Source organism: Ahaetulla prasina, chromosome 6, assembly GCF_028640845.1.
Source record: "Ahaetulla prasina isolate Xishuangbanna chromosome 6, ASM2864084v1, whole genome shotgun sequence".
Classification (NCBI taxonomy): Eukaryota; Metazoa; Chordata; class Lepidosauria; order Squamata; family Colubridae; genus Ahaetulla; species Ahaetulla prasina.
In genome coordinates, this window is record NC_080544.1 from 30,784,276 (window position 1) to 30,810,381 (window position 26,106).

Sequence of the window (26,106 nt, forward strand, 5' to 3'; positions counted from 1 at the left end):
CTTAGCGACATAAATTTTGGGCTCAATTGTGGTCGTAACTCAAGGACTACTGTGCCAAGTTTAAAAGGTCATTAAAAACAAAATATAGCTAGATATTTTTTCATATGCTATTCTGCCCAAATTCAAAGGAAATTAGAGTGATGTTCACCCAATTAATACAGTCCATCATGAGTCACAAGATTTGTCTACCACAGGGGTATCAAACTCAAGGCCCGCAGACCAAATCTGGCCCATGGGATGCTTAGATCAGGCCCATGGGCCTGCTCTGAAAACAGCGAAGGACTGGCCTGCTGTGGCTCTGTCAGTGAAAACAAGAGCTTGGGGAGGTCATGCAAGGCCAGACCAGGCTCCGTTTTTGGCTGTGACCGCCTCCTGGAGCCTTCTGCCAGTGTAAAAGGAGCCTGGGGAGGCCAATGAGTGACATTGAGCTGGCCATGCCCACGCTGGCAATGCCCTCCACCACATCCGCCCGTCCCCCTGAGGTCCCTAACCCTAACCCTAACCCCTGGTCTACCAGAAGCTTCACTTCTCAATATTTTCAACATAAGCTCTTCTGCAAAAGGCATTTCACAAGAGGTAAGAACAACAATTAAGAATGACAGTTTGGTCTAGTGATTAAAGCACAAGGATAGAAACCAGGAATGAAAACCAGCTGGGTGACTTCAGGATGTTATTCACTCTCAGCCCAACTCACCTTGCAGGGTTATTGTTGTGGGGAAATATAGGAGGAAGTAGTGTTGAGCATGTTCACTGCTTTGAGTTATTTATAAAAATAGCAAAAGTGGGATTTAAAAAAACAACCTCAAAAAATATATGCACAGATCCAGTGTTGTCACAGGGAAATCCATCAAGTTCAAATAATTAGAACTGCAGAAAAAATAATTGCTACCAACTTGCCTTCCATTGAGGACCTGTATACTGCACGAATCAAGAAGAGAGCCGTGAAAATATTTGCAGATCCCTCGCATCCTGGACATAAACTGTTTCAACTCCTACCCTCAAAACGACGCTATAGAGCACTGCACACCAGAACAACTAGACACAAGAACAGTTTTTTCCCGAAGGCCATCACTCTGCTAAACAAATAATTCCCTCAACACTGTCAGACTATTTACTGAATCTGCACTACTATTAATCGTTTCATAGTTCCCATCACCAATCTCTTTCCACTTATGACTGTATGACTATAACTTGTTGCTGGCAATCCTTATGATTTATATTGATATATTGATCATCAATTGTGTTGTAAATGTTGTACCTTGATGAACGTATCTTTTCTTTTATGTACACTGAGAGCATATGCACCAAGACAAATTCCTTGTGTGTCCAATCACACTTGGCCAATAAAAATTCTATTCTATTCAAATTCTAAAGCCAACTTTATATCTGTTGCTGATATATAGCACTCTATAAAAAGATGAAAGTGTGATTATATTTGAAAGAATCCTCCATAGAAGGTATCTGAACATGTTTATGACAGCAAGCCTACTTAACAAGATGTAAATCCGTGATGGCGAACCTATGGCATGTGTGTCCAAAGTGGCATGTGAAGCCATGTCGCACGGCACGCACAGCCTTGCCTGTTTCTCTTCCAAGTTTGTGGCGCACATGCATTTGCGATTATCAGCTGTCCGCGCACATGGCAGTGCCGAAAAGCGGCCTGCGTATACTTGCCAGCCAGCTGATTGTCAGGCACGCATGTGCGCTAGAACCTGATAGTTCAGCTGTTCCAGAGCATGATCCCTTCACGTGCCCAGCAGTGCAGAAAACCAGCCTGCGCATGCACGCCAGCCAGCTGACTGTTGGCCGCACATGTGCGCTAGAACCCAGAAGTTCAGCTTTTCTGGAGCACAGCCCCAATAATGGCGCACACGCGCAACGTTTCCAAGTGACCTTTATGGCATTCGGTGCGAAAAAGGTTCGCCATCACTGATCTAGATCAATAAAATTAAAGGAGTTGAGAAGGAGTTCAGTAAAATATAAATCATTATCTCAATAATGAATTACTCTGAGAAAATTCTATATGCCAATTTCCATCGGGACAGATGTGATTTATGCTAAGCCCCTCTATAGATTTACTTTATGCTAAGCCCCTCTATAGATTTACTTTGAATAAGTAATTCTACTGGCAAATATGAGGAAAAAAATTTAGTCATTAGATGTTAGCATAACAATGCAGGCAATTGCTTTATTCCCTTTAGGGGACTTTTAAGGTTTGGTGTGTACTACTGTATTAGTTTTGGGAATTTTCAAACATAGAGCACTTACTGTGAAAACCGAGCCTCTCCCCAGTCTAATACCCTACAATGCTAATAAAATCTTGCATCACAGACCAGGGAAAAAAAAACCCACTATCAAATGGGCCTATGATGAATAAGCATAATTAAGGAAGCCAATGGCATTTTGTGGTGGGAGGAATTCCATGTTTGGCTCTGTGGACTGAAGATAGAAAGGCTAACTTTTGCAAATTTGAAGGTGTTATCTGCAAAGACTCAGAAGCTACACATACAACTCCACGCTGAACACAAAGAAATTTTTATCCCTTATACATCATTTAATTAAATAAAGACAAACGATGTAAAATTACTGTATGCACTTTAGAAGCAGGAAGAAGAATAAATGATCAGATTGACTTTTAAGATTCCAGCCATGTGGTTTCTGGAAGTAGACCAAAAATAATACCTTTTGTTTTGTACCTTTTAATAAGGCTACGATACTGAATTAAATCAGTGGTGGGATTCAAATGTTTTTACTACCGGTTCTGTGGGCATGGCTTGGTGGGCGTGGCTTGGTGGGCGTGGCAGGGGAAGGATACTATTAAATTTCCATTCCCTCCCCACTCCAAGGGAAAGTTACTGCAAAATCCCCATTTCCTCCCAATCAGCTGGGACTCGGGAGGCAGAGAATAGATGGGGGCGGGGCCAGTCAGAGGTAGTATTTACCGGTTCTCTGAACTACTCAAAATTTCCTCTACCAGTTCTCCAGAACTGGTCAGAACCTGCTAAATACCACCCCTGAATTAAATCCCTAATAAGCAAGCTTCTGATTGTACATTGCAATAAGGACATTTCCTCTTCTCAAATTTAAATGGCAAAGGAATCCCAACCTCCAGTACAAATTTTAGAAAGTCACAACTCTCTTTTGTCCCTGGTGTGTGTCTGCTCCACTTTTCACTTCGGGATTTTACCCTTGAAACCACGCAACAGAATCATATTATGCTTCAGTACTACCGACTGCATGTAACCAACCAAATACAGGCAGTTCTTGACTTACAACAGCTTGTTCAATGACCGTTCAAAGTTACAATGGCACTGAAAAAAAGGGACTTATGACTGTTTTTCACACAACTATTGCCGCATCCTCATGGTCATGGGATCAAAATTCAAATGCTTGGCAATTGACTCACATTTATGACAGTTGCAGAGTCCTGGGGTCATGTGATCACCTTTGGGGACCTTCTGACAAGCAAAGTCAATGGGGAAGCTGCATTCACTTAAGAACCGTGTTACTAATTTAAAATTTGCAGTGATTCACTTAAGAACTGGGCAAGAAAAGTTGTAAAATGGCGCAAAGCTACTTAACAAATGTCTCACTTAGCAGCAGAAAAGTTGAGCTCAACTGTGGTCGGAAGTCGAGGAGTAACTGTATCATCAGCAGGAATTACTATTGCCACAGACTAACATGATATTGTACTTTCTTAATAAATTAACTCATGTACTTCCTCAATTAACTCATTACAATTAAATTTAATTGCTTTATTGTTCCCATGACTACACCTCAAAAGGTACATTACACAGATGGCGAATATAAACAATTGGGTGACTAAAGTTCCAATCAGTTAGAGCACTCATTTGTATAAGGAAAGATTAAAAGCTTTGGATTTAGGAAGATGGATGAAGGTATGACTGAAGCTGGGTTTATTTAGTTATTTAGTGCATGGAAACTGAAGCTAATTACATTGGTTGATACAAAGAATGATTCTCAACCCAGATAAAATACAGGTAGTCCTCAACTTACGAACCCAATTGACCCCAAAATTTTGTTGCTAAGTGCGAAATTTGTTAAGGGAGTTTTGCCCCATTTTATGACTTTCCTTGCCACATTCATTAAGTAAACCACTGCAGTTGCTAAATTAGTAACAGGGTTGTAAAGTGAATCTGGTTTCCCCATTGACTTCGCTTATCCAAAGGTCGTAAAAGGGGATCACGTGAGCCAACGACACAGTCATAAATGTGAGTCAGTAGTCAAGCACCTGAATTTTGTTCGCATGTCCATAGGGGTGCTGCAATGGTTGTAAGTGTGAAAAACTGGTCATAACTCCCTTTTTTCAGTGCTGTTGTAACTTTGAATAGTCACTAAGAGAAACTGTTGTAAGAAGAGGACTATCTGTATAAAAAAACCTGAATCTTTCCTCCAAAGGTGAATGTCCAACAACTTGAGTAAGTGAGAAAGAATACTGTATTTTTCGGGCTATAAGACGCACCAGTGTATAAGATGCACTAAGATTTCGAAGATGTAGGCAAGAAAAAAAAAGTTTTTGCCCTCCCCAGCCCACAGGAGCACTCTGCAGGTCTTCCAAAGCCTCTGCATGCCCCATTTTTGCAAAAAACGGGACGCGCAGGGCGGGGATCTGGGAGGCCAAAAATGGCTGTATTCAGTGTATAAGACACACTAATATTTCCACCCTCTTGGGGGGGGTGTCTTATACTCCGAAAAGGGACGTGGTGGCTCAGTGGCTAAGACGCTGATCTTATCGATCAAAAGGTGGGCAGTTCAGCGGTTCAAATCCCTAGTGCCGCGTAGCGGGGTGAGCTCCCGTTACTTGTCCCAGCTTCTGCCAACCTAGCAGTTTGAAAGCACATAAAAAATGCAAGTAGAAAAATAGGGACCACCTTTGGTGAGAAGGTAACAACATTCCCTGCGTCTTTGGCATTTAGTCATGCCGGCCACATGACCAAGGAGACGTCTTTGAACAGCGCTGGCTCTTTGACTTTGAAACGAAGATGACACCACCCTCTAGAGTCGGGAACGACTAGCACATATGTGTGATGGGAACCTTTATCTTTACTTTTATACTCCGAAAAGTACGGTACTTATTCACACACTATGTATTAAAAACTACTTGAACAGTTTCTGAAAAATGAGATGACAATCACAGCAATTCACACTTGAAAACAGAATTACATACATTTCAAGGAAGAAAGCACCATTGGCAACTAGTCATAATGGCCACCTAAGACTTCCAGGAACAAAAACAGCACAGTTCCAAAACCAGATAATTACAAGCAATAGCAAGACACTGTTATTGACCTGCAGTAAATTCTTCATTTTCAAGGAGTGTTTAATCATCTTACTGGGAAACAGGATGGTGTCCTGTATTGGGCCGGATCTAATCCAGGAGGATGTTATTTATGTGTCCGTAATAGTTATTATCTGTTGCTGTAACTGTAATGAATCACTATATTATTAACAAGTCTCCTATTTCAATATGACTCAATGCCAAAGGCGCACGGAACTCTGTTACCTTCCCACCAAAGGTGGTCCCTATTTTTCTACTTGCATTTTTTACGTGCTTTCGAACTGCTAGGTTGGCGGAAGCTGGGACAAGTAACAGGAGTTTACCCCGTTACACGGCACTAGGGATTCGAACCACTGAACTGCCGACCTTTCAATTGACAAACTCAGCGTCTTACACATGACCACAGAGACGTCTTCTGACAGCGCTGGCTCTTCGGCTTTGAAACAGAAATGAGCCCCCTAGAGTTGGGAGTGACTAGCACGTATGTGTGAGGGGAACCTTTATCTTTACCTTTATTTCAACATATGTACAGCACTTAGCTTAATTTTTTGTTCTGCACCCAATAAGTTTTATTTTCATTCAGTTGATACCAATATTTTAAAATTTCACTTCCATACCTGTTTTTCCAGCTGGATATTTGCAGAATAGTTAAACAAAAGCAGCCACTAACTAATACTGAATACTAACTGAATATTTTTGCCACGTTTCCAGACTTTTGAAGCAATTAATTAATCAATTAAAATGAATTAATATGCATACAAAAAAACCCTTAATTCCTTTCCCATTTTATAAAGGGGGGGGAGAGGGAATAGAGGAGAATCTTCAGTGTTGCCAACTCTACCAATTCAGAATATGACTATTTCATGGAAAGAACTATTTTTTTATAATCTGATTTGTGAATGAGACAAATAATTCACAGCTGCCACACTGAGACTTGTTTAAAACTCTTAATTCTTGTCCCTAAGGCCCTTAGATAAATTTCAGATCTGCATTCAATACTTGGGCTGAGAATAATAGGTTCCATGGGTTACCAATACTATTTTTAGTCAGTGTTACTTCTTTCCATTTGTCTGAAATGGTATATGGCTTCCTTCTTGAGCAGGGGGCTAGACCATAACAGGTGTCCCCAATCCCCAATCCCTGGGCCGCCACTGTTTGGAACTGGGCTGGGGTAGTGGTGGGGTGCGTGGGCTTGCAAAGCTGCATTTGCACATGCATTAAACCATCCCCTCTCCCCTTCCCTGTCACCTCTGCCCATCCGCTGAGCTGGAAAGGTTGGAGACCACTGGAAATTATCTTCAAAATCATTTCCAACTCTGTAAATCTGTTTCCTGTGTAGTCATTCACTTATTACCATTTGGCACAAGGGACAAATGGATGGATCTGCCCTGCCATAAGGTAAACGTAAAGGTTCCTCTCATACATATGTGCTAGTCGTTCCTGACTCTATGGGGCTGTGCTCATCTCCGTTTCAAAGCCAAAGAGCCAGTGCTGTCCGAAGACCTCTCCGTGGTCATGTGGCCAGCATGACTAAACGCCAAAGGTGCAGAGAACACTGTTACCTTCTCACCAAAGGTAGCCCCTATTTTTCTACGTGCTTTCGAACTGCTAGGTTGGCAGAAGCTGGGACAAGTAATGGGAGTTCATCCCATTAAGCGGCACCAGGGATTCGAACCGCTGAACTGCCGACCTTTCTATCAACAAACTCAGCATCTTAGCCACTGAGCCACCATGTCCCTCTCTATATTTTTGGATTAGCCAAGGTCATAACCAGAATTCAGTTTTTTTTAAAAAACAATTCACTCTTAATTTTTCAGTGTGTTCAGTGATATCTGAAAGCTAATAACACCATGTTTCTATCAGCCAGTTCTAGTGACTAAGTGCTGGCTTGTTTTCAATATACTTCAGAAATTTCACGGGGAATCCCAAAGCTGATCAGAAATCTTTCCATGAGGAATTGTCTCAAGAGAAGAAAATTTGGCATATTATGTGGCAATTGTATGTACTAACTACACCATCCTTATTCATTTCTTCATTTTTAAAGTTTTACTTAACAAACTCAAAAATATAATATTAACATTTAACACAACAGCAGTTATATTATACAATGCCCTTTATAAATTTTATTTACTCTTTCAGTCTTAAGGTTAAAAAAATCAGTAAACCTTAACACCTTTTCCCTAAATGTAGGTTGTTATATTGGTAATATTGTGCTTTATTCTTTATTTTTTGTTATATACTCAATACTATATAATTGTTCAAATCGATTTTCCCCATCACCCTTCTGTTGGTTTAACTTCCCTTATAATTCTTTATTTCACACTGGAGAGTAGAATATTACAATCCACCACACCTTTTCAAGCTTGGTATTTCTTTCATTGAGAAAATCAGCATAAAACCCAATAATATGAATATATTTTTTCATAACAATTCTTTGTAACAACCCAATAGGGAACGTATAGACCAATTAGTAGCTAATTATTATGGCAATAATTTTTTTATTATATAGACAATAGGATGAAATATAATGTTATCCAGATGCTGCTAAAAAATAACTCCCTAAAAGCCTCACCCACCATGTCCAATACTTTAATATACTATAATTCAGCAAAATCTGGAAGGCTATTAGTTCAGGGCATGCAGATTGAGACATTAAAAATAGTTCAAATAAAATTTAATCCTATTTTATATATCTGTGGTGACTATTCAGCATCTTTAGGAATATAATCCTTTTAGTACACTAGGAAATTTCATTTATTAATATGAATTATAATTTGTAATATATTTCCTTAGCATGTAATTCTATTAAAGAGGGTCCAATAATGCAACTATTAGTTTTCATTATTCAGCTTCATTTCAAAGCCAAATATTTCATTCTTATGATCCTGTATCTTCTTTCATTATAAATTCTTGGAATTATTTTACTTCTTTTATGGTTTGGCAGTATTTCAAAATTTATTTTACTGCTTGATTCTGGATTACTTGGCTTATATGTTAAAATATATTTTATTAATTTATCCAGATGATTTAATTATTTTAGTTTTGAACTAGGCTTTCCAAATAGATAAATCATTCATCTGATTTGTTCTTGAACTTGAGTATTTGGATTTAAGGAGGGTGCAGGATCATCATTTTTTTATGCTATTTTTTCTCATTTTTGGAAAATTAATGTTAGAAATGGGCTTCATTTCTTTCATAATTATTTCTTTTTTCTGTGATTGGAATTACAACTTTCAGAAGCTAGCGGTCATTATCTCAAAATGGCAATAGACAGATAATGTAACTCCTGTGGCAGGTACTCAAGAGTCACATATCCAAACACGGGAAGTTCTGCCTTGCCATCTCTTTAAATACTATTATCCCATGGTCTTTACTATTCCAGATATTATAATTCAACACAGATTAACTTCTTTAACTGTTAAGTAAGAGCTTGGTTATTTTTAAGCAAGCTAAAAAACAGACTGTACCCAAGGAGAAGTGATAGAGAAAAATGTAAATTGCTTCCTTAAATTTGAGTTGTGTCATTTTAAATTTAGATTTTGTTTGGGGTTTTTTTTTAATCCTCACTTTATTATTGTTATAACTAATTCAAAGGAGCAAATATATTAAATACTACTTTCTCTTCCTATTTTCACCATTACAGTGGAAAAATGGAAAAATTGCAGACTACAGGAACCAGGAACACTACTCAGGAAACCCTGAGGACACAGATTAACCTCCAAGTGCTTCAACAACTCTCTAAAAGGATGCAAATGACCGGCTGTCAGCAAGGAATATAAATCCTTCCATTCCATTCTTCCATTCCTTCCATTCTCCACTTCCTGTCAGAGCTGAAGAAGCTTCTTGGAAGAGAAGCAAAACGTCTTCAAAAGAAAAAACAGCAAAGTCCTGAAAAAGCACCTGTGTTCCTAATAGTTGATATGGAATGAAAAATAGTTGATATGGAATGGGTTTCAGACCCATTCCTAGGTTTTCAGACCTAGGAACCAAAACTGATGATCAAACATCTTTAAAATTGTCACCTCGCTTACTTGCCTGCCCACCTCTTCAGATCTGATGTCCCTTTGTGTTATCCCACCAGTGGCAGGGGCACAACTCCTGGAAACCAAAGTGTTTTTTCCAAATAGCAAATGGACTTTCTAGGTTGTTATTTTTCTTTGAAAACATTTTGCTTCTCATCCAAGAAGCTTCCCGAGTCCTTTTCTTCTTCAGAACTGAAGAAGCTTTTTACATGAGAAGGAAAAAGTTTTCAAAGAAAAAAACCAAGAAAGCCCAGTTGCCTTTTGGAAAAAGCACTTTGGGACAAGCATGACCTGGATGATTAAGACTCTCCATAGATAATTCCTGGAAACAAAAGAAACTAACTCAACAATAACAAAATGAACTGAGGAATTCCAGGCTTAGAAGACCATCTAAATATCCTCCATATTAGTCTTTATCTGCTGGTCTAAGACTTTCCTATTTAGAAAGGCATTTTTTCCACATGCACCTTTTTCCCGAATACAGGTAGTCCTTGAACGTTCATTTAGTGCCGTAATGGCAAAAGCGTGCCGGAACTTGCCTTCCACTTGCCTTCCACTTGCCTTCAGAAGTTGTGAATGCTCCAACACTGGAAATTTTTAAGAAAATGTTGGATAACCATCTGACTGAGATGGTATAGGGTTTCCTGCCTGGGCAGGGGGTTGGACTAGAAGGCCTCCAAGGTCCCTTCCAACTCTGATGTTATGTTATGTTAACATAGCCATCTCTCCGGGCACGCAAGGCGTCACCAGTTGCTCGTCCAGGTTCCAGTGCACTAGCCAGCTGGTCTTCACGCACATGGGAGCACCGGAAACTGGAATAGGATCCACCTGGTGCACATGCATGCGCTGGGAAGATGATCTTCCAGTTTCCAGTGTGCACATGCGCAGCGGCCACCTGGTCTTCCTGTTTCTGGCACGCATGTGTGCATGAAGACCAGCTGGCAGGTGCGTGCCAGAAACTGGGATATCACCTTCCCAGCACACACATGCGCACTGGCTCTTCTGGTTCCCAGTGCGCACATACACGCATGCTCCTGTTTTGGCACTTGGTGCCAAAAAGGTTCCCCAACACTGGTTTAGTGACTGTTTGAAGTTACAATGGCCCTGAAAAAAGAGACTTATGACTGTTTTCACACTTACAACCATTGCAGCATCCCTGTGATCATGTGATCAGAACTCAAGATGCTTGGTAATTAACTCATATTTATGTTTAACTCACACTTATGACAGTTGCAGTGCCCTGAGGTCATGTGATTACTATTTGCATCTTTCTGAGAAGCAAAGTCAATTCGGAAACCAGTTTCACTTTACAACCGTGTTGCTAAATTAACCACTGGAGTGATTCACTTAGCAACTGTGGCAAGGAAGATAGTAAAATGGAGCCAAACTCACTTAACAAATGTTTCACTTAGCAACAGAAATATGTAGTCATAAATTGAGGATTACCTATGTTATTTACCATGGTTCTCCCATCTATCAGATGACCAAATTCCATTGGTTGTTGTTTTTTTAAAAAAAACACGTTTATATCTATTTCAAGCTGCCTCATTGTCCATAAGCCCTAAAAAGTTGGGATATAATTTCATTTAAATAAATAACTCATTCATAGATAAAATATAAAAATAAACTAAATCAGGGGTGTCAAACTCAAGGCCCGGGGGCCGGATCCAGCCCGTGGGGTGCTTAGATGTGGCCCCCGGGGCCACCCTGGAAACAGCAAAGAACCACCACCCCTGAGCTCCATTTTCACCGGCAGAGGGCTAGCAAAAGAAACTAAAAACAAAACAAAAGAAGAAATGTTTCATCTTTTGCATTTGAGCATGTAAGAAGGGACAGGAAAGGAGACAAGGAAAGAGAAAAGACAAAGAAAGAGAAAAATGGGAAGATAGCAAGGAAGGAAAAAGAAAAGGAAGGAAGGAAGGAAGGAAGGAAGGAAGGAAGGAAGGAAGGAAGGAAGGAAGGAAGGAAGGAAGGAAGGAAGGAAGGAAGAAGGTCCTGCCTTAGCACTTGGCCACCAGCAGATGGCAAGGCTTCTCTGGACGACAAAGGTTTGGCACTCTCCCAGGTCTCGCCTTTCTCCGCCGGAGACAATGGATCCCCCCAGCTCTGCCCCTGACACTTGTGATGTCCAACTGGCCATGCCCCTCGCCCCCGTCAAAGTCAAACACAACCCTGATGCAGCCCTCAATGAAATTGACACCCCTGATCTAAATAGTTCCAAATGGTAACTAAAGAACTTGGAAGAATATATACTTGGGAAACAATCACATGAAGTGTTAATACCACTTTATAATGCCTTGGTAAGGCCACACTTGGAATATTGCATTCAGTTTTGGTCGCCACGATGTAAAAAGGATGTTGAGACTCTAGAAAGAGTGCAGAGAAGAGCAACAAAGAGGATTAGGGGGCGGGAGGCTAAAACATATGAAGAACGGTTGCAGGAACTCGGTATGTCTAGTTTAATGAAAAGAAGGACTAGGGGAGACATGATAGCAGTGTTCCAATATCTCAGGGGTTGCCACAAAGAAGAGGGAGTCGGGCTGTTCTCCAAAGCACCTGAGGATAGAACAAGAAGCAATGGGTGGAAACTAATCAAGGAAAGAAGCAACTTAGAACTAGGGAGAAATTTCCTGACAGTCAGAACAATTAATAAGTGGAACAACTTGCCAGCAGAAGTTGTGAATGCTCCAACACTGGAAATTTTTTAAGAAAATGTTGGATAACCATTTGTCTGAAATGGTGTAGGGTTTCCTGCCTGGACTAGAAGACCTCCAAGGTCCCTTCCAACTCTGTTATTATGAAATTATGAGTTAAGAGAAGAGGAAGCCCCCAGGGACTTAATGTTCAGAGGAAGAAGTTTAGGAAGGACCTGCCCTAATGAACCAGATGATTAAAAGTGATGGCAGGAAGTTTGTACCTTCAGACATGCAAGATTCTGCTTATCCCTTCTGATAAAGTAGAATTAGCTCATCTAGTCATGTTACCTGTCCAATTTACCCAGAAGGTCTGACATTATAATTACAATCCGTCATCAAAAAACCTTTCTGTGCAGCAGCGCAATACTTACGTTAACATGACTATATGTTGCCATTAAAAGCGAGGAAAATTTTATTTATAGGCTACGATGCCCCCAGAGTTCAAATGTACAGCATCTATGTAATTTGCAACCATCTAACCCAACTTTTCTATTGCAGCAAGATATTTCTTTGTAAGAATGTGCTAAGAGCACTCAAGACCAGGAATAGCTGCCAACACTTTTCATTTCCTGGGACAGAAATGTGTCACTCACACTCAGTTGCATGTTCAGCACACTGAAAACACATTAATTAACTGATAAAAAAATATTCCTAGTATAAAACAGTAGAAAAAATAAAGAACAGTTTTTTGAATTTACAGGTTCTGGTCTCTGTGGTTACCAAGAGAAGGGAATGCATTCTATTGTTAGTATTTTACATAAGTGGAGAACTTGGCAAGATCTTTAAGTCTTGGAAGAAAAGCAGATTGAGGTTTTTATTAAGCTTTTTGCAGATATGCGAAGCTAAAATTCTTCTAAAAGTATTTTATTTTATGATTCAGAAAGATGCCTTTTCACCTTATTAGTCAATGTCAATATTAGGAATATGGACTGGAATAATTAAATTTAAAAAATAGCTAAGAGGCTGCTGAGAAGGATGAAAATAACTTGCACATTTCTTTGAATTCACAAACTCTTAGCCAGAACAGTATAAATATTACTAAAAGAATTCAATAACTAAATACCAAAATAATGTATTTTTAATTGCCAATATAAAACACATTTCTCATCTAGACACAATCAGGAAAAAACAATAAGCAAGTGTCATATCAGACTTTGAAAATAATGCTGAAGATTAAAAAAAATAGTTTTCAAATATAAAGCAAAAGCTTCTTTCCCAATTAATTTTACTGAGATGCAAACATAAAACTATTAGATTTTTTTCTTTCCACTTCCCCATTTATGAATTAGAACAAGACTCCCAGATTTTACACTGCCACTGATAAAAGAACCGATTGGTTCTCATATTAGCACTTATGCATACTTGAAATAATAGCAACATTCCAAAATAGCAACTTAATCATTTTTGTGCAAGGTCATTTTATAAATATTTATTTGTATCTGCCTTTATTACTTTTGCAAATAATTCAAGGCGGCAAGCATATCCAACACAACTTTCTATACTTATTTTCTCCAAAATATTTACCCTGTGAGGTGAGTTGGGCTGAGAGTGACTGGCCTAAGGTTATCCAGCTGGTTTTCATGGCTAAAGCAGAACTAGAATTCTCCAGCTTTCTACCCTGGTGCCTTATCCACTAGAGTCCAAACTGGCTCTCAAATATGTGCTATAATCAGTTGCTCCACAGTTCAGAGACACTAAACAGTCAAGAAGCCTGCAAACGCTCCTATGCATGACTTGAATTGTGAAGACCTGGAATTTACACAAATGCACACACGCACAAATGCAATCATAGAGAGAGTGAATGAGAGCAAAATAATTAATTCTTCTCTCTTTCTTTTTTTTTTACAATGGAAACATTGGAAAAGTTGAAAAAAACCCTCCTATGAAATATATCCCTTGGGGGGGAAAAACCTGTACTCAGAATGCACTGTATAATTATTACACTTCTCAATCTTAACAGTCCACGAATAAAAAGTTACATGTGGTCCTGAGCTTCAGACTGATTTTTTCTTACCATCGAGTCAGTATCAACTTTTAATGATTATGCAAATACACCTTCTCAAGAAGGATCTGTCCTTTATGCAGAAACTGGAGACATTTTGCAAATTCCTGCAGATTTTCTATCAAAAATCAGTCCACCTGTCCATCAAACTTCCTCAGTGTCCCAAACCTTTGCCCAGTTAGAACTATATCTTAGTTCTAACAAACTGCCATGATAAATTTATGTCTTCCCAATGTAGCTACAGACTTCGCAAGCCTCTCCAGAAGTTCATAAACTCAGTTTTAGTCTTCCACTTGCTAGGAAAGATGTTTGCAACACACAATCAAAATGATGCATTGTTCGCTCCTTCCTGTGCGTTACCAGCTGGAAAAGATAGATGAATGTCCTCCAGTGACACTCTGGTTCTTGGAGGCTGCAGTCTCTATGGCTGCCAGACACAGCACTGCAGCTGAAAAAAAACAGAGCTGTAACTGTCAGGCTGACACAAAGAGAGCTTTTTCTAAGGCATCACTGAATTAACTTTGCAGGAAAATAATGATAACAACAATGATTATATTAATGAACAACGGGGACAGTGAAACAGGCCTAATGTTGATGAATCATTATGAAGCAAATGTATATTTGGACTAAGTAACTTACAGATCTTGGCAGAACTAATTGGGGCTCCATAGCTTTTTATTATTTAATAAAATAATATTATTGTTATTATTTAAGAGCCATAGTGGCGCAGTGGTTAGAATAGGGTACTGCAGGTTATTTCTGCTGCCTGCCTGCAATTTGGCAGTTCAAATCTCACAAAGCTCAAGCTTGACTCAGCCTTCCATCCTTCCGAGTTGTGTAAAATGAGGACCCAGATTGTTGGGGGCAATATGCCGACGCTGTAAAACCGCTTAGTAAGGGCTGTAAAGCACTGTGTAACCATATATAAGTCTAAGTGCTTTTGCTAAGTGCTATTAAGCCACAGTCACTTCTTAGTAGGCTGACCCATAGCTTGACTCAGAAAGCTGAAAGTGCAACTGATAAGGATAAAGAAACTGCTCACGTCAAAAGTGTAACCTTTGTACTTCTGTCCAAAGTAATCAGTCTTAATTATTATCTATGTGTGCTATTCCTTTTTCAATTAATATTATGACAACGGCCTTTCAATCTAAATAAATGTGTATTAGCAAGTATGAGAATTTTATTTTCTATTTTTCAAATACCAACAAATACCAACATTTCAAATTGCCCCCTCTTACAAAAATGTTCATTTTTTTAGGTTGCAATTCTGTTGTCTCTTACTTGAGAGAAGATACAACTGAACTGAGCACTGCTTACTTCTGATAGGCCTAAGACTCTCTAATATAGGTAGTCCTTGACTTACAACCACAACTGAGCCTAAAATGTCTGCTCGGAGAAACAGTTAAGTGAATTTTGCCTCATTTTACAACTTTCTTGCCACATTTGTTAAATGTATCACTGCAGTTCTCAAATTAGTAATGCAGTTGTTAGTGAATTTGACTTCCCCATTGACTTGCTTGCCCATATGATCATATGAACCCAGGGTTCATCATAAATATGAACTCTTGTCAAGCATCCGAATTTTGATCATGGGGATGCTGCAATGGCCATTGTGTGAAAAATAATTTTTAGGTCATTTTTTCAGCTGTTTGCAACTTCAAACAGTGACTAAATGAATGGTTATAAGTCACAGACTACCTGTATATGTTGCCTTGTAAAGGCTTATCTCACAAATAGTCAGAACTCTGAGGAGCTGTACTTTAAAGCATTTGGAGGATTTGAAGTAATGTTGGCTTCTCTTACCTAAAGACAAAGCTGAATATCCAGTAATTATATCTTCCCAGGTGTATTTGAAACAATGAATCTGAAGCAAATATATGATTTATCACTGGCATAAGGGAGATTGTGATTCCCATCCCCTTACGTTATCCGCCCTAAGAGGGGTCACAAAGTAGATCCTGTTCTCTGCTCAACATTTTTGAATAAATGTTGTGACAAGCAGGTTCTGCATGATTGGTTGGCCTGTAGAACTTGTTCTGCAAGATGTTAATAGCTTACTATTTCTCTGCTACCTCCGAGATATTAAAAGCAAAGTGGAATAATTGCACTTATAATATATGCCTTCAGATTGAGCTCATTGAAGAAATCCTGGCAACATTAATAGAAAAATTAGTATGTGGAATGAGAGCTCTGTTCCCCAAAGCTACTTTAGTATTAAATCTTTTAATCTGTTGTTTAGCAGGTTGAAGTGATGTGAGTTAAGGAGGAAAATACCAGTTGCCTTCTTCTTCTTGTGCCATATCCGTCATCGGACGTTGGTGATCCTATTTTTATCAACAGCCGCATGAAAAAGTGCTGTTGAGTTTTGTCCAAACCAGTCCCTTAGATTTTGAAGCCATGATGTTCTTCTTCTACCTGGACCTTGTTTGCCTTCAATTTTTCTTGGAGGATTAAGTACAGTATGCCGTAATTTTCTGGGTGTCACATCACATGTCCAAAATATTCTAACTTTTGCTTTTTTATGGTTTTGATGATTTCTCTTGCCTTTCCCAGGCTTATCACCTCCTCATTTCTGATTTTGTCACACAAAATCTTGACAAAACTTTACAGTAAGAGCCGCTTGTAGATCCACAGTTGCCTTCATTGAGACAAAAATGCATGTGTATGTGTGGAGTATATCTACAGAGATAACAGGTTTTATCTGTGTTGTGTGACTGTTAATTTTGCCACACTGTGTAATGTGACTAATTTCTTCTGCCACTCCTAACACTATTAGTGGCAAAGAAGAGATAATTCCAAGTATTTGGGAAAGCTAGACCAAATATTGAAAAATGAGGAGTTGAAATGCAACACCGGCTACCTTCTTATCAATATTATTGTGTCTACTCTTACAAGAGAACTTAATATCAAAATATAAAAGGGATTTCTAACTTTAGTACAAGTCCCTGCTACTAAATTTGGTTCAGAATATCTTCTCCCAAAAAATATTCTATTTATCATACTTTTTTCCCCAAAGAACAAAAAAAAAAAACCAAAGCTTTAAAAAAGTTGAATTAGAAGTAAAATAAACCAATGATAGTAATCAATAATAAAAAGTTAAATGCCTACAGTTCTTTTTTAATCCTAAATTTATTGCCTCAATAATGTTAATTTAATAATTTCTAACTCAGCTCCCAGACATAAGCATTTTGAGGGACTGTGCCCTTTGGGATGGAGGAAAGCACTAGGAAGTCAGAGCACTTTCAAACATTAACTTTGCCCATATATTCAAGCTATCGTAGTTTTGCTTCTTCATAAAGAGGTAGAGGATTTTGTTTAAGGTTCAACAGATTGGATAAGAACCCAAGTTTGGCCTCCAGATCTGAGTTTCCCATAACTTGTAACTTCGTATGTAATATTGTGCTATTTGATATACATATTCATATACATATACATTATACATATACATATACATATACATATACATATACATATACATATACATATACATATACATATACATATGCATATACATATACATTAACCCCTTTCTGGAAATTAAGCTTCCAAAGAAAGATGAACAAAATTCTAAATGGTTTGGAGAGAGGTGCCCACTTGAAAAAGATTATCGTCTAACTTTAGAACCTGTTGGCTAGGTTTAACTCTTGGCCTACATTTCTGTTTTACACAATATAATAAAAAATGTCATAAAACATATATGCAAAGTAACACTTGATGCAAAGAAGAATCCTCAATTTCAATGCTTGGGATTTGTAGTATATTTTTTATATGTTCTATTATATGAGTAGGTCTTCCCCCCCCCCCTCAATTTGGCAGAATGAAAGAAACTTCTATAGTATGATGAGTTTTTATTTGAAAGCAAAGGAAAGACGGTGCCAGGAGTCTGCTGAGTGTGCCAAGTCAATAGTAGGAGGTCAACGTGAATTACAGAAGCATTTTGTGGATATCGTAACACAATTTTCAATCTGGAATGATAGATGCTGTCTTCTAGAGGCCAAAACTGTAAACACGGAAGCCTTCGTAGCATTCATGTTATAAACTCTGAATGAAAACTGAGAACTTTGAACAAAATTCAGGACAATGCTTATACCCAGCATCAGTAAAAATCTCTCTAATGGGCCTGTTCGTTCAATAATTTTAAAACTAGTTTATAGGTAGATTTACATAACATAACATAACATCAGAGTTGGAAGGGACCTTGGAGGCCTTCTAGTCCAACCCCTGCCCAGGCAGGAAACCCTACACCATCTCAGTCAGATGGTTATCCAACATTTTCTTAAAAATTTCCAGTGTTGGAGCATTCACAACTTCTGAAGGCAAGTCGTTCCACTTATTAATTGTTCTAACTGTCAGGAAATTTCTCCTTAGTTCTAAGTTGCTTCTTTCTTTGATCAGTTTCCACCCATTGCTTCTTGTTCTACCCTCAGGTGCTTTGGAGAACAGCCCGACTCCCTCTTCTTTGTGGCAGCCCCTGAGATATTGGAACACAGCTATCATGTCTCCCCTAGTCCTTCTTTTTGTTTTTGTTAATTTTGCTAATTAGCAAATTAATTAAGATTTGCTAATACTGGCAGCAGTGTCACACTATGAATAGACCACTATATCCATGCTACCTACTGAAAATTAAGATAGAAATGAGAGACCATACACAATAAGCCATAAGCAATTTAGTGCAAAGCTATTTCACGTAGAACCAAAAATCAATGTATTTACAAAACTTGTTTTCTACAAAGACTGTCCTATATCAACTGTTAATTGTCCTATATTGCTGACTTAGAATTTCCACTATCACTTTCTTTTTGGCCAGACTGTATGGGCTGATTTAAGTAATATTCAGCAACAGCCTGCTTTTCCTAAGAGAAAAGAAGCAGAAATTGTATCTTTTCCTTCAGAAAAGACTTAATGCCAACACTGATGGGAAACCGTATGGATAAGTATTCACAAAATGGGGATACATGAAAAACTCTGTGGGAGGGCACCATGATGTAAAAAATAGAGACCTACTGCTCAGCTAGAAATTACATTGATGATCAAATTATAACTTTTATTATTTAAACTTTTGTGAAGGATACAATAAGCCAGATGCAATGGACCTAATTTTTTTTCAACATATGGTTTACTGTATTGTGTAAATCCAGCTGTTGTAATTTACTCAGTAAACAAAACATATGTGAATCAATTTAGTTAGATGGAGCTTGAGTCCATTGGAAAAGAAGAAGCAATAGTGTTACAGGAAAAAAGAGAGGAATTAATAAAGCTAAAGAGACTAGTACTAATCTTGAAAAGAAATATTCAGAAATGCAGAGCCTAACAGGAAATGACTGGAAGACAGAAGAACAATTTAACATTTAATATCACCATATATTAACTAGCAATTTCCAGATTAATCCCATATATAAGTAATTCAGTACTATAACAGGATCTTCATTCATGCTTAAATTTGACCAATCTTATATCTAAGCTACACTGCAATCCAACAATATGAAATCAAGAGTGTGTCCATTTTATTTAAATGCTAAAAGCAGGGTCAAAAAAGGAATATACTCCATTGAAAATCTCATGAACATAAACTGTCAATTTCCGGGAGGAAAGGCACGCTGCAGTGAAATAGCAGGTGGCCAAAAACACACTTAATATAATAGATGATATACCGAATAAGAGAAATAGGATTTCAGACATTTCGTAATGCTACATGGAAAGTTGAAGACATAGCATTTGAATGAAACTGAGGATGCTTCAACCACATGGAATGTGCTTCACAAAACTGGCGCTCAAACGAGTCCGATGACATCATTTGGTTTGGCAATCCTGTTCTAGAACGGGGGTTCAGCCTGGGAGAGCATGGCATTTTGAGGAATCCTGTGCCCTGTTACCCCCTGAACTTTATTTCCATACCAAATCCCAGATAAATCCATGGATAGTGTTGAACTTTAATCACATTTCCTGTTATGCTAACCCTTTTCCAAGATTCTTATGAGGAGGTTTTGGCTCAGTTCACCATAACCTCTGAATCATCAACCCCAAAGGTAATATACTAATAACTACTGATTGTTTGTGGGGTAATGTAGATGAATCAGAGAATAGGCTACAATCCTTTTACATACAGTACCTGGAAATTACAAGGAGTTATCTTTTAAGAAATATAAAGTACCTATTTTTCGGGCTATAAGACGCACCGGTGTATAAGACGCACCAAGATTTCGAAGAGGTAAGCAAGAAAAAAAAGTTTTTGCTCTCCCCAGCCCCCAGGAGCACTCTGCAGGCCTCCCAAAGCCCCTGTGTACCCTGTTTTTTGCAAAAAACGGGCCCGTTTTTCACCAAAATGGTGGTGTTTTTGCCCTCCCCAGCCCATAGGAGCACTCTGCAGGCCTCCCAAAGCCACTGTGCACCTTGTTTTTGCAAAAAACAGGCCTGTTTTTCACAAAAAAGGGACACACAAGGCGGGGCTTTGGGAGGCCAAAAATGGCTGTATTCGGTGTATAAGACGCACCAACATTTCCACCTTCTTTTAGGGGGATGGGGAAAGTGCATCTTAAACTCCGAAAAGTACAATATTTTGATGAAGTTCTCTGCTTGGACAAAATTATATGTATTTTGATCACTACTTCCAATCATCATCTGCAACTAAATATTACAATCTTTAACTGATTTGCTTTTATAAAGTGACAGCTGGACAAGACAAAGATCACAAGAAGACATGTTTAGCACACAAGAGTAAAACATTGCATTCTTTGAGTGTTTAAGAACTTATTAAAATAAATATTATGCTCCTTACAAATATTGTTTCAAAACAGTATTTATTGTGGTTTTCACGTAAATGGCAACAACCTTGGAGCAAAGCCTTGGTCAACTTGCAGAAATAACAACAGAAGACTATTAAGTGACCCGTACATCTCATTTGCATATTGCCCATGCAGTATATTATGTACCAACCAATCTTCTTCAGTTATGTAGTTATTTATTTCCCATCTTTATTATTTTTTATAAATAACTAAAGGCAGTGAACATTCCTCCATCTTTCTATTTTCCCCACCACAACAACCCTGTGAGATAGGTAAGTGACTATCCAAAGTCACCAAGCCAGCTTTCATTCAACCCTAAAACTCCTGGTCTCCTGGTTTCCAGCCTGATGCCTTAACCCAGTGGTTCTCAACCTTTATAGTGCTGCGACCCCTTTAATACAATTCCCCACAATGTGGCGACCCCAACCGTAAAATTATTTTTTTTTAGGCAGCGATCTCAACGCGCGTCAGCAGCCGCAGAAGGGGGGGGAAAGCGGCAAACTGTTTTTTTGAATTTATTGCGCCTGAAGCCGTATTGGCTAGAGATCTGAATGCTTGCGATTTCCTTGAGGACGGAGGCATTAAAGTGGAGACTCCTCCCCTATTAAGTTTATCGTGCCTGAAGCCAGATTAGGCTAGCGATTGGGAATTATTGCAGCTGGCTTGAGAGGGAGACATCAGAGCCAAGATTTCTGTCTTTTTTAATTCATCGTGCCTGAAGCTGAATTCGCGATTCTTCGACTCGCAAGTATACTTCCCATATTTCCGTTGGTCTTAGGCGACCCCTGGCAAATCGTCATTCGACCCCCAACGGGGTCGTGACCCACAGGTTGAGAACCGCTGCCTTAACCACTACACCAAGCTAGCTCTAACTTATTAATTTATTAATTAAATGAGTTAATTTATTAAATTAATTCATTAATTTCTTCAGCAAGCAGTCATTCATATTTGTTCATAAATCCTAATAAAGATGTACTGGCTGGTTTTATAAACAGGAAAAGGAACATCCATTTCAATCTGAGCCCTGAATATAAGGCCAGGTACAGCAGAAAAGATAAGATAATATTTGAGTAAAGTTCAAGGTTTAGAAACATATGTCAAATTTTCAACGTACTGCAATCGTTCTAGTTACCAAAGAGATTTAATTTTCAACATAATTGGCAAAGAGAAAATTGTATACATCTTTATAGTTTAGCTAAGAAAGAAAGCTAATTTATACTGCTTACATTTTTGCATGATTCTATCAGCATTTTTCCATATTCTACAAGATCGTTTTATATAAAAACAAAAATTTAGATGCTTGTGCTTTAGATAGCCATAAGTCAACTTCAACTTTGGTAGGTATGCCCATTTTTAAATATCTGTTAGTCACAAATACATCTTTATTTTTCATTATATGCATGTACTCAAAAAATTCAATGATTAAGGAAGGCTTAAATGACTAAGACAGCAATTCTAATGACACACTGTGAACAGGATACAAACTTACCAATATATGAGAATATCTTATATTAAACACAGGAATGCAATTTGAGCAGCCAATTTAGCATAAATCCTTGCTTGTCTTTATTGCCTATTATTGTATAATAGTCAGTTAAACCAGTCTTTGAACTGTGCCTTTGTTCAACTAGCTGCTAGCTCAACAGGTGCCAGCAGATAAGGTGCCAACTATCTTCTCATGGTCCGAGAAAGCCGTCAGCCAATCTGTGATGCTTACAAACGAATCTATCTTACTCTACCTAGATTCAAACATCACAATTTGGCATGCTTGATTTGGCTTAGCATGATGCCTAAACCCAGCCACCGTTCCTAATTTATCACCTAATGGCTGCAGCATAGCACACAATTCAGCCACCAAATCAGATAAGTAATAGAATTTTTTTTCCCATCTATTTCAGCACCAGTGACTATTAGCAGCTCTCTGGACAACATTAATCCCAGCCCTATCTTTAAAAGCAACCTCAGTTTTACTAGCTTGAATGACTTCAGTCACATGCGATATACTGAAGGATTTTATTATCAACAGTTATTTACTAGTGTCAGGATAAGGAACTTGTCCTTCAGATGTTATATTTTATAAATATATAATATTTAACATTCGTTGGCAACAGGAAGAGATGCCAATAAATATTAAATGCAGGACTTTTCTGTAAGGAAGTTATTCGGCTTCTAACTAGGTTTGTATCATCCAGTGATGTAGTTTAATACTAGGTCCAAACTCCAATATATGCATAACATAATGCCGCTAATATTAACCCAGACTATATTCCTAATTGCATAAGTCTCAGCTCACAGCCAAACAGGAAAACTGAGAGTGGAAATTCCCCCCATACACACACACAGGTCAAAGCAAAGAGTTCCTGTCCTGCCCTGAAATAAGCATTTCTTTATTATTACTTGGTTTAGAACTTTGTTGCTTCAAACTGGTTGCATCTCACCTCCTACTTGACAAAAAAGCTACAGGTAGTATCTTTCACTGCACGAACACAAGGGAATGGTTTACATGGTGGACCAGCAAGGAATAATAAGAAGAAAAAAACTGTTCTTCATTGGCCTGCACATTTATTATGTCAATTTTTGGAAAAAATATTGAAGTTTGTGCAGCTATCTATCTGAAATGCATCTTCAAACAAACTGGAAGGATTTTTATTTGATGGAAAACTGGTGATCAAAGAACAGAACAGCTGTTAATATTGGGCAGAGAAAAATATCTGGCAATCCTCAAACAAGACGGCATATGAACCAGGGCCCTAAATATTCTTCTAGTCTTTCTACCAATGGGAAACAACATTCCTTGTAATTTTCCTGGTATTTCAATTAGTTCAAATCCGGCTCCACTGATGATGCAAAAGAGAGCCATAAGCACATTAATGTCTCCGGCAAAAGCTGCTTACCTACAATTCGGCCTACCATAATCTCCTCTAGGACAGGGCAGATGGCTGAATTAGTATCGTGTTGCATCAGAAGCCTTATGACAGAGCAACGTTTGCCTATGAAGTTTCTCTTATTAATAAGCTCTCAATGCATATATTATGCAGCGTACATATAACTGCAGGCATACAGTTAAACCGCCGGCTGAAACACCTTCCACCACTCTAATGTATGTACCATGACAGTACATTATCCTTCCAACCACACTTCTGTGGCTTTTCTTCGGGTGGAAATCTTAACACGTGACATAAACACACTTAAAACCACGGAGACTTTCCTCCCTGCAAATCCGAACAAGCCCTTTAGCAGAACTGCCATCCACTGGCATCCTACCATTTTAACCTGCCTCCTCCTTCGGGTTGTACCTACCCAGACGTCTACGCATCGCAATTTCACACACACACACACACACACACACGACCTCCTCCACTTGACCTCAACATCACACTCACTCACACACACACACACACACATATAACATAATGCCACTAATATTAACCGAAACTATATTCCTAATTGCATAAGTCTCAGCTCGCGGCCAAACAGGAAAACTGACAGTGGAAATGCTACATCAGAGATCACAGCAAAGTCTTATCAGGAGCAGCAAGTCGTGGGACCACCAAGCGCAATTCTGCCCAAAGGAAAGCCACCACCTCTACCCCTTCCGCGCTATCCACCCGCGGCTCCCTTCATCCTCAGCGGCGGGCATCTTGCAAAAAACCAGCCAGCCAAAAAGTCCCCAGCCCCTTTTTTTCCAAAGGTCTCCATTTCGGAGCAGGCGACCCCCGCTAAGTTAAGCCAACCTTTTCCCACGGCCGCCCGGCTTGCTCTTCTCGCGTCTTCCCCGCCCTGATTCCTCCCCTTGCTCCAGACCAGCAGGCTCGCCAGCTCTCTGGCTCCCTTCTCCAGCCATTCGGCTCCCTTCCTTCTTTCCTTCCTCCGACAGGATCACCTGCTTTCCAACCTTACGACCGACGGTCGCGGCGGCGCACGGACGGATGGACGGCGGAGGCTGGCTTGAAGTTTCTTCCCAGCGCTGTTCTCCCCGCCTCGGGGCAATTTTATCCCCCGCCGCCGCCGCCGCGTTCCCAGGGAGAGAGAGAGAGAAAGAGGCCTTCGGGGCTGCCTCTTTCCCGAGCAACTCCCGGCAAGCTCGCCCCAATCTCCGCCACTTGCGGGGTTTGGTGGTTTTCCTCCCTTCCCTTCTCGCCACCCTTTCCTTCGCCCGCGCGCTGCTTCTCCCCGACCCAGCTACCCCCGGGAAGGCGAGGGCGAGAAGCGAAAGGCGGGGGGGGGCGCTTACTCGCTCGTGGGGGTCTGCAAAAAAAAAAAAAAAAAAGGAGGGGACTTGCTCGCTTGGGCAAGACGGGAACCCTCGTCAGGCTCTTCGGAGCGGTCGCGGAGAGCTGCTTTATTTTTATTATTATTATTTATTTATTTTTACCTGCACCGGGAGAAGCGCGCGCGGAAAGCGCAGCGGCAGCGGCGGCAGTAGCAGCGGCGGCGGCGGCAGCGACAGCCGCGGAGTCCCGGACGTAGCAGGGAGGGTCTGTTGAGCAAGCAGCAGGAGAACGACGACTCCGCCACGTGATGGGCCCTGTCCGCTTGCGCAGCCGTCTTACGTCTGGGTGGCTCCGCCTGGCGAAGGAAGGGAGGGAGCGGCGGCGGAAAAGGTGCGGGGAGGCCGCTGAGCCTCCTCGGAAGTCACGGCTGAGTGGGGCGCGCCGGGTCCGAACGACCGGGAAGAGTTGCGGCGTTTCCCGGGTTAAATGGAACTCCGCTGAAGGACGGACGCACACACAACACATACACAACACACACACGCATCCCGACAGTGAGAACAGTCAACCGCTGGAACGGCTCGCCCTTCAGAAGTCGTGACTTCGCTTCATGACTGGGAGCTTGCAAGAAGAGACCGGACTTGCCATCGGTCAGAAATGGTAGCATAGGGTCTCCTGCTTGAGGCAGGGGTGTTGTGTTTTTTTTACAGATTAACTGAGGGTATGTGTGTGTGCCAGGGGACATTCCAGGGGGTGGGAAAACGTGGGTGGAGAAGTTTCTAAAATTATAGTGTATATTATTGCATGCATATCGTTATATACTTGTGTAAGGGGTGCGGGAATTATATATCAGAAAGCGTTCTAGGGGTGCAGAGTATAGAAAAAGGCTGGGAACCCCAGGATTAACAGGTGAGTTGGAAGAGACCTTGTAGGTCATCTATTCCAGGAGTCTCCAACCTTGGCAACTTTAAGCCTGGAGGACTTCAACTCTTCTTTGCTGGCTGAGGAATTCTGGGAGTTGAAGTCCTCCAGGTTTAAAATTGCCAAGGTTGGAGAGTCCTGATCCAGTCCAACCCCCTTGGCCCAAGCAGGAG

General features: G+C 39.9%; 1 protein-coding gene across 4 annotated transcripts in view; it reads right to left on the minus strand.

The window, feature by feature from the left end:
- The window catches only part of SGMS1 (sphingomyelin synthase 1), a 97,527-nt gene extending 72,213 nt beyond the window's left edge, over nt 1-25,314 (minus strand). For 3 of the 4 annotated variants that reach the window (XM_058188135.1, XM_058188137.1, XM_058188136.1), the window contains exon 1: nt 25,177-25,314. The gene's annotated coding sequence lies outside the window, so the exon portion shown is untranslated. The remainder of the gene's footprint in view (nt 1-25,176) is intronic. The other variant, XM_058188138.1, reaches the window with a different exon arrangement.
- Nucleotides 25,315-26,106: the final 792 nt, after the last annotated feature.